Below are 10,165 nucleotides of genomic sequence, written 5' to 3' on the forward strand. Positions count from 1 at the left end.
CCCGCGTGGGGCTCACAGTCTTCGTCCCCATTTTACAGATGAGGTAACTGAGGCCCAGAGAAGTTAAGTGACTTGCCCAAAGTCACACAGCTGACAATTGGTGGAGCTGGTATTTGAACCCATAACCTCTGACTCCCAAACCTCTTTCCACTGAGCCACGCTGTTATTCCGCATGGGGCTCACAGTCTTAATCCCTATTTTACAGAAGAGGTAACTGAGGCCTAGAGAAGTGAAGTGACTTACCCAAGGTCACACAGCAGTCGAGTGGAGGAGCCAGGGTTAGAACCCTGGTCCTTCTGACTCTCAAGACCATGTTCTATTAACTAGGTCATGCTGCTTCTTTCATTTGCTGGCTCTTTGACCCTGGGCAAGCCATTGACTTTCTGTGTGCCTGAGTTTCTTCACTTTTAAAATATGAGATTCAATACCTATTCTTCCCCTCTCTGAGACTGAGATTCCTACATGTAGGGCAGGAACTATGTCTGACCTGATAGTTGAGGCCACCCCTTTGTTTAGTAGAGAGTTCAGTATATAGAAAGTCCTTAACAAATACAATAATTATTATCAATGGAAGCTGCTGAGAGTGCCAAACATAGAACATCACAGTTTAATCTTAAATTGCACTTGCACATAGCAGAACATGCATGTGCACACATACATTTTTATTATTATTCATTTATTACATATTTATTACTCTATTAATGATGTGTATATAGCAATAATTCTATTTATTTTGATCGTATTGACACCTCTCTACTTGTTCTGTTTTGCTGTCTGTCTCTCCCTTCTAGACTGTGAGCCCATTGTTGGGTAGGGACTGTATCTGTTGCCAAATTGTGCTTTCCACAGTGCTCTGCACACAGTAAGCGCTCAATAAATATGACTGAATGAATGAATGAACACACACACACACACACACACACACACACACACACACACACACACACACACAGAGTCATTGGAGTGGGCCATATTCCCCAAGAGAATACTATAGAATTGATTTTATCAATTAAAGGAATTTACTAGGTTCTAAGCCTGGCTCTCCCACTTATCAGTTGTGTAACTTTGGGCTAGTCACCTCACTCCTCTGTGCCTCAGTGACCTTTACTGTAAAATGGGGATTAAGACTGTGAGCCCCATGTGGGACAATCTGATTACTCTGTATCTAATCCAGTGCTTACAACAGTTCTTGGCACATAGTAAGTGCTTAAAAGATACCATTATTATTATTACTGAGCTCATATTGTATGCAGAGCACTGTACTAAGTATTCGGGGGAGTACAATTACATAAAAGACACTGTTTCTGTCCTCAGGAAGTTTACAATATATTGGTTCTATACTCCCTTTTGAGTACTCAGCAGTAATAAATAATGCTGAGCACTAAATAATAATGAATAATAATATACTATACTAAATACTAATGCTAATACATACAAAATAATAATCATTATTATTATGGTATTTGTTAAGCATTTACTATGTGCTAAGCACTGTTCTAAGCTCTGGGATAGATACAGGGTAATCAGGTTGCCTCAAGTGGGGCTCACACTTTTAATCCCCATTTTGCAGATGAGGTAACTGAGGCACGGAGAAGTTAAGTGACTTGCCCAAGGTCACACAGCAGACAAGTGGCGGAGGCGGAATTAAAATCCACATCCTCTGACTCCCAAACCTGTGCTCTTTCTGCTAAGCAATACTACTTCTCTATAATACTAATAAATACTAATTTAATATATAATAATACTAAATAAGTGAATTAATGTTTATTCAATTATTTATCTTGACCATTTCATTCATTTGATCATATTTATTGATCCCTGACTGTGTGCAGAGTACTGTATTAAGTGCTTGGAAAAGTACACAACGACAATTAACGGTGACACTCTCTGCCCACATCTGAGACCGTGAGCCCCATGTGGACAGGGACTGTGTCCAACCCAAATTGCTTATAGCCACCCCAACACTTAGTACAGTGAGAAGCAGCTTGGCTCCGTGGAAAGAGCATGGGCTTGGAAGTCAGAGGTCATGGGTTCGAATCCCGGCTCAGCACTTGTCAGCTGTGTGACCTTGGGCAAGAAACTTAACTTCTCTGTGTCCCATTTACCTCATCAGTAAAATGGGGATTGAGACTGTGAGCCCCATGTGGAACAACCTTGTATCCCCCCCAGCTCTTAGAACAGCGCTTCACACATAGTAAGCACCTAACAAATACCATTATTATTATTATTATTATTATTATTATTATTATTATTATTATTATTATTATTACAGTGTCTGGCACTATAATAATATAATGTAATAATAATAATTATTATTATTATGACTAGTATTGATCCCGGCACATCTTCTATAACTTGTTCTACCATGTGCATGGTGAAGAAAACTCTTTTTTGAGAATCAACATGACTTAGTGGAAAAAGGATGGGCCAAAGAATGGGAGAACTAGTGCTTTAATACGCGATCTGCTGCTAGCTTTTTGCGTGTCCTTGGGCAAATCACTTACCTTTTCTTTGCCTCACTTTCCTCATCTGTAAAGTGGGGATTCAATACCTGTTCTCCCTCTTATTTATGGCTTATGATTATCTCTAGTCTAACTCAGTGCTTGGCACATAGTAAGCCCTTAACAATAGCATAAATATTCGAGTGAATAGGTGGTTTTCTCTCATTTCCTACAAGATGCCTTCCCTAAGCACCTCCTTTCCTCTTCTCTCACTCTCTTCTGGGTCACCCTGACTTGCTCCCTTTATTCATCGCCCCCCGCCCCCAGCCGCAAAGCACTTCTGTCCGTATCTGTCAGGTATTCATTTCTATTACTGTCTGTCTCTCCTTCTAGACTGAAAGCTCATTCTGGGCAGAGAATGTAGCTGTTTATTGTTATATTCTACTCTCCCAAGCACTTAGAACAGTGCTCTGCATACAGTAAGCACTCAATAAATATGACTGACTGAATGACTAATTCAGTGGATTCAAACTCTTCTTTTATTATCAATCAATCAATTGTATTTATTGAGCGCTTACTGTGTGCAGAGCACTGTACTAAGTGTTTGGGAAGTACAAGTTGGCAATATATAGAGATGGTCCCTACCCAACGGTGGGCTCACAGTCTAGAAGGGGGAGACAGAAAACAAAACAAAACATATTAACAAAATAAAATAAATAGAACAGATATGTACAAGTAAAATAAATAAATAAATAGAGTAATAAATATGTACAAGCATATATACATATATACAGGTGCTGTGGGGAAGGGAAGGAGGTAAGGCGGCAGGGTGGAGAGGAGGAGGAAGGGGAGAAGAAAGAAGGGGCTCAGTCTGGGTAGGCCTCCTGGAGGAGGTGAGCTCTCAGTAGGGCCTTGAAGGGAGGAAGAGAGCTAGCTTGGCAGATGGGCAGAGGGAGGGCATTCCAGGCCAGGGGGAGGACGTGGGCCGGGGTTCGACGGCGGGACAGGCGAGAACGAGGCCTGGTGAGGAGATTAGTGGCAGAGGAGCGGCGGGTGCGGGCTGGGCTGGAGAAGGAGAGAAGGGAGGTGAGGTAGGAGGAGGCGAGGTGATGGACAGCCTTGAAGCTGAGGGTGAGGAGTTTCTGCCTGATGCGCAGGTTGATTGGAAGCCACTGGAGATGTTTGAGGAGGGGAGTAACATGCCCAGAGCGTTTCTGGACAAAGACAATCCGGACAGTGGTGTGAAGTATGGGATAGTGGCGTGAAGTATGAGTGCAGAACAGGTTTCCACCAGGTGGAAAATACATATTTTTGAAAAGACAAACAGAAATAAGCAACATCTGTTGGGTGTAGCGTGAAGAGGACAGTTCCCCCACCCCACATTTTCCCAGTGCAAAAGTGGCCAAAAAGAATCCTTTCCATAATGAAGACCAAATGAAAACAGAAGGTTTCAGTGAAAGCCAGTTTGCAGACTAAATGACAGCCCTGGCTACTTCACGATATCCTCCTAGACCTCTTCCCCATCAGGAGAATGATTCTGGGCTGAGCTCCACAAAATGCTGTCTGCGATCCCGTCTGGACATTTTTATGCACGTGGATCAGATGAAAGCATGGTGGCTGCCCATTCACTTTTGGATCTAAATCCAGCAGCAGTGAAAAGGTCACTGATTGGATGATCGGAGGGTTTCACAACTTCCGAGCATGTTTTCATTTAATTTGCCATTCCTGCCAGCCCATGTTTTGAGGCTCAGCATGGTCTGGTGGAAAGAGCAGGGGTCTGGAAGCCAGAGGATATGGGTTCTAATCCTGGCTCTGTCACATATCTGCTGTGTGACCTTGGGCCAGTCACTCAACTTCTCTGTGCCTCAGTCACCTCATTTGTAAAACAGGGATTAATAATAATAATAATAATGGTATTTGTTAAACGTTCACTATGTGCAGAGCACTGTTCTAAGTGCTGGGGAGTTTACAAGGTGATCAGGTTGTCCCACGGGGGGCTCACAGTTTTAATCTCCATTTTACAGATGAGGTAACTGAGGCACAGAGAAGTTAAGTGACTTGCCCAAAGTCACACAGCTGAATGTTGGCGAAGCTGGAATTTGAACCCATGACCTCTGACCCCAAACACTGTGCTCTTTACACTGAGCCATGCTGCTTCTCATAATAATAATAATAATAATAATAATGATGATAATGCCATTTATTAAGCACTTACTATGTGTAAAGCACTGTTCTAAGTGCTGGGGGGAGCGGATACAAGGTGATCTGGTTGTCCCACATGGGGCTCACAGTCTTAATCTTCATTTTACAGGTGAGGTAACTGAGGCTCAGAGAAGTTAAGTGACTTGCCCAAGGTCACACAGCAGACATGTGGTTGAGCTGGGATTAGAACCCATGACCTCTGACTCCCAAGCCCACGCTCTTTCCACTGAGCCATGCTGATTAAGAGTGTGAGCCCCATGTGGGACAGGGACTGTGTCCAACCTGACTATTTTGTATCTACCCCAGCAGTTAGGATAGTGCTTGGCACATAGTAAATGCTTAACAAGTACCACAATAATAATACTAATAATTATTACCCCAGTGCTTAGTATGGTGTCTGGCACATAGTAAGTACTTAACAAATACCATAAAAAAGATTTCACAATGATAGGGTTAGATGTTCCTCAGAGAATGAAAAGCAAAGGTTCACTTAATATAGTGAAGCACTTACTATGCACTGAGCACTGTAATATTTATGGTGTTTGTAAAGTGCTTACTAGGTGCCAAGTACTGTATTAAGCATTGGAAAGAACATGGGTTTGGGAGTCAGAGGTTGTGAGTTCTAATCCAACTCTGCCACTTATCAGCTATGTGACCTTGGATAAGCACTTAACTTCTCTATGCCTCAGTTACCGCATCTATAAAATGGGAATTAAGACTACGAACCCCACGTGGGACAATCTGATTACCTTGTATCTACCCCAGGTTTTAGAACAGTGGTTGGCACATAGTAAGTGCTTAACAAATACCGTCATCATCATCATCAGTCATTCATTCAATCACATTTATTGAGCGCTTACTGCATGCAGAGCACTATACTAAGTGTCATCATTTGGACACTGGCAGGGTCCCACATGGGGCTTACAGGTGAAAGAGGAGGGAGAATGGGAAGAAAAATGTCTATATAAATTTGAATATATATGCACCCAAATGGATCATGTCCAATTACCATCTGTGTATTCTCTCCCAGCAGTTAGTACAGTGTTCTGTACAGAGTACATGCTTAATAAATACTATGACCATTACCCAAATGCAACAATATATTTGGGCTGAGGGTGGATAACAAAAATAATAATAATGACAATGACAATGATGGTATTTGTTTAGCTCTTACTATGTGCCCAGAACCGAGGCCCAGAGTAGTTAAGTTACTTGCCCAAAGTCACACAGCTGACAACTGGTGGAGCCGGGATTTGAACCCATGACCTCTGACTCCAAAGCCCGGGCTCTTTCCACTGAGCCACGCTGCTTCCCTATTTTATTCATTCATTCATTTAATCGTATTTATTAAGCACTTTCTGTGTGCAGAGCACTGTACTAAACGCTTGGAAAGTACAATTCGGCAACAGATAGCGACAATCCCTACCCAACAATGGGCTCAGAGTCTAGAAGGGGGGAGATGTGTGAGCCACTATATGTGCCTGGCACTGTACTGAGCGCTGGGATGAATACAAGCAAATCGGGTTGAATACAGTCCTTTGTCCCATGTGGGGCTTACAGTCTCCCTCCCCATTTTACAGATGAGGTCACTGAGGCCCAGAGAAGTGAAATGATTTGCCCAAGGTCACACAGAAGACATGTGGCGGAGCCGGGATTAGAACCCATGACCTTCTAACTCACGGGCACCTTCTAACTCCCGGGCCCATGTTCAATCCTCTACTCCATGAGAGCTTACTGTGTGCAGAGCACTGAACTGAGCACTTGGGAGAGTACAGTAGAACATTACACGGACACAACCCCTGCCCACAATGAGTTTACAGTCTAGAGGGGGAGACAGACATTAATAGGAAATAATAATAATAATAATAATAATAGTAATAGCATTTGTTAAACACTTACTATGTGCCATGCATGACAAAGCCTGTAGTCACATTCCCTGCCGGCAGCAAGCTTACAGTCCAGAGAGAGATACAGACATGAATCTATATCATGTCTGTATCAGTAAGTATCTATATCTATGTCAATCTGTATAAATCTGTATCAGTTAAGTTTTGGATCTGTACACGAGGTCCTTTTGACTAAAGGTGTCCTGAATACCAAGAGAAGCAGCGAGTCTTAGTGGGTAGAGCCCAGGTCTGGGGGTCAGAAAGACAGGGGTTCTAAACCCAACTCTGCCACATGTCTGCTGTGTGACCTTGGGCAAGTCAGTTCATTTCTCTGGGCCTCAGTTCCCTCATCTGTAAAATGGGGATTAAGACTGTGAGCCACTCCCCGCACCATGGGACAACCTGATCACCTTGTATCCCCCCCCAGTGCTTAGAACAATTTAGAACAATGCTTGGCTGTATTAAGTACTTTACAAGTGCTTAACAGATGTTATTATTATTATTATTGTTAAGTACTCAAAGGTTACAGAGGCAAGGGAATAGACAATGCAGAAGGAGAGCACTGGAAAGAACACGGGCTTGGAAGTGAGAGGTCTTGAGTTCTAATCTTGGATCCACCACTTCTCTGTTGTGTGACCTTGGGCAAGTCACTTCACTTCTCTGTGCTTCAGTTCCCTCATCTGTAAAATGGGGATTAAGACTGTAAGCTCCACGTGGGACAACTTGATTACCTTGTATCCACCCGAGTGCTTAGAACAGTGCTTGGCACATAGTAAGCCCTTAAGAAATATAAACATTATTATTATTATTATTATTATTATTATTATTATTATTATCATATGCTTTAATACCAAAGCACCCAACATTATTTAGTTATTTATTTCTCGCAACACCCCTTCAAGGTAGGATTCAGGTATTATTACCCCTCATATACAGCGAGGGAAACTGAGGCATGGGAAGGTTAAGTGATTTGCCCAAAGCCACACAGCAAACTGGTGTCAGAGCCGGTACTTGAACCCGGGACCTCTGGCTTTCAGGCCTGCGGCTCTTCCATTGTGCCACGCTGCCTCCCACACACTAAGCACTCAATAAACGCGATATCGAATGAATAGTAAATGCTTAGCAAATACCATAATAATATATCCGATTGAATGCCTGCCTGACTGGAGAGGGGAGGATGCGGGGAGGCTTGGAAGCTGAGACTATTATGATTTTCTTTATTGATCCAGTCAAGCGTGGCAGTCAGGCCTTATAGATAGAGCTCTCCGAGCAGACTGGCACAGAGAAGGTTTAAAAGATATTAAATCAAGGGCGCCAACAATAACTGGCGAGGCTAATCCCTCTCATCAGCTCAGCCGGGCAATGCATATTTAAACAGCTATTGCAAGCTGATCATTAATTAAAGAAGCTCTGAGCCTCCTTGCTTTTTTCAGTTGGACCTTGGAAAATAGGCTATTGATGCTTTCCAACAAATTCGCCTGTGCTACGGATGATCTTTTCCATGATTTTGTCTTTTATAGAAACTATATTGGTTTCTGGATTGGTGCGATTAAAGTCAAATGCCTTCTTATGCATTTGCGTGGGCTATGGACAATCTTTTCAGTACTTTTGACTTTTATAAAGACTATGGCTTTGAAGCAGCGTGGCTCAGTGGTAAGAGCACGGGCTTGGGAGTCAGAGGTCATGGGTTCTAATCCTGGCTCCACCACATATCTGCTGTGTGACCTTGGGCAAGTCACTTAACTTCTCTGAGCCTTAGTTACCTCACCTGTAAAATGGGGATTAAGACTGTGTGCCCCACGTGGGACAACTTGATCACCTTGCATCCCCCTAGCGCTTCGAACAGTGCTTGGCACATAGTAAGTGCTTAACAAATGCCATCATTATTATTATTATTCCGGATCAGTGTAATTAAAGGCAAATGTGCTATGATTCGTAGATAACATGTTTATTAATTTCCTTTTATATCACAATTAGGATAAACTGCCAATAGGTTCCTTAATCTAATTTCAATCTTGAAGGCGTTCTCAAGCATTCTATTTACCATAGGGAGGTAGTGATAATGATTCTAGTATTCATTAAGCCCTGACTACTTTAGAAGAACTGTGTGAATTGCTGAGAGTGAAACAAAATAATCAGATCAGCTACAACCCCTGTGTCCCATCCAACTCAGAATCTAGAAGAGAATGGCTCTCTTATCCCCACTTTACAGAGGAGGAAACTGAGGCCCAGAGGGTTAAGTGACTCTTCCCTCCCCCTTCAAAGTCCTTACTGAAGGCATATCTTCTCTCCCATCTGCATCACCCTGATTTGCTACCTTTATTCATCCCTCCCCAGCCCCACACCACTTATGTCTCTATCTGTCATTTATTTATCTCTATTCATGTCTGTCTTCCCCCACAGACTGTAGGCTCATTGTGGGCAGGGAATGTGTCTGTTTATTGCAGTATTGTACTCTCCCAAGTGCTTAGTACAGTCCTTTGCACACAGTAAGAGCTCAAAAAACATGATCAACCGACTGACTGACTGACTAATAATAATATTATTTATTAAGTGCTTACTATGAGCCAGACAATGTACAAAGCACTGGGGTGGATACAAACAAATCAGGTTGGACACAGTCCCTGTCCCACGTGGGGCTCATAGTCTCAATCCTCATTTTACAGATGAAGGAAATGAGGCACAGAGAAATCAAATGATGATGATGATGTATTGTTAAGCGCTTACTATGTGCCAAGCACTGTTCTAAGCACTGGGGTAGATACAAGCTAATCAGGCTGTCCCATGTGGGGCTCGCAGTCTTAATCCCCATTTTACAGATGAGGTAACTGAGGCACAGAAAAGTGAAGTGACTTTCCCAAGGTCACACAACAGACAAGTGGCAGAGCTGGGATTAGAACCCATGACCTTCTGAGTGCCTGGTCTGTGCTCTATCCACTACACTATGCTGTTTTTCTCTGGGCATTTTTCAGAATTAGAAATCAGGTCACCTTAGTCCCATCCCGTGCTCTTCCCACTAGGCTACACTGTCTCTCAAGAGTCCTTCAGGATGATTGGATGCCTAACGATCCCAGCTGGACGGAACAGAACATTTTCCCAATTTCACTGATGTCCATCCAGCGGACGACAAAGGGGAAGGCAAAAATTGGCAGAAATGGAGGAAATAGGTGTTAGTTGCGAGGAGGCCTTGGGATTTTTCTCCCAGTGGAGCAGATGTAATGACTGCCTCTTGGCTGAGGATTTTGCAGTTTATGGAATTCTCTGGTACCCAGGACTTCTGGAATCTTCAATTCCTGTGGAGCTTTGAGAACAGACCCTCTCATCTGTACAAACATCATCATCATCATCAATCGTATTTATTGAGCGCTTACTATGTGCAGAGCACTGTACTAAGCGCTTGGGAAGTACAAATTGGCAACATATAGAGACAGTCCCTACCCAACAGTGGGCTCACAGTCTAAAAGTCTAAACATCCAGTATGGCTCAGTGGAAAGAGCAGGGGCTTTGGAGTCAGAAGTCATGGGTTCATATCCCGGCTTCGCCAATTGCCAGCTGTGTGACTTTGGGCAAGTCACTTCACTTGCCCAAATCATTTAGTCTTAATCATTTAGTCTTAATCTTTTATTCATTCATTCA

This window comes from Tachyglossus aculeatus, chromosome 4 (assembly GCF_015852505.1).
Source record: "Tachyglossus aculeatus isolate mTacAcu1 chromosome 4, mTacAcu1.pri, whole genome shotgun sequence".
NCBI lineage: Eukaryota > Metazoa > Chordata > Mammalia > Monotremata > Tachyglossidae > Tachyglossus > Tachyglossus aculeatus.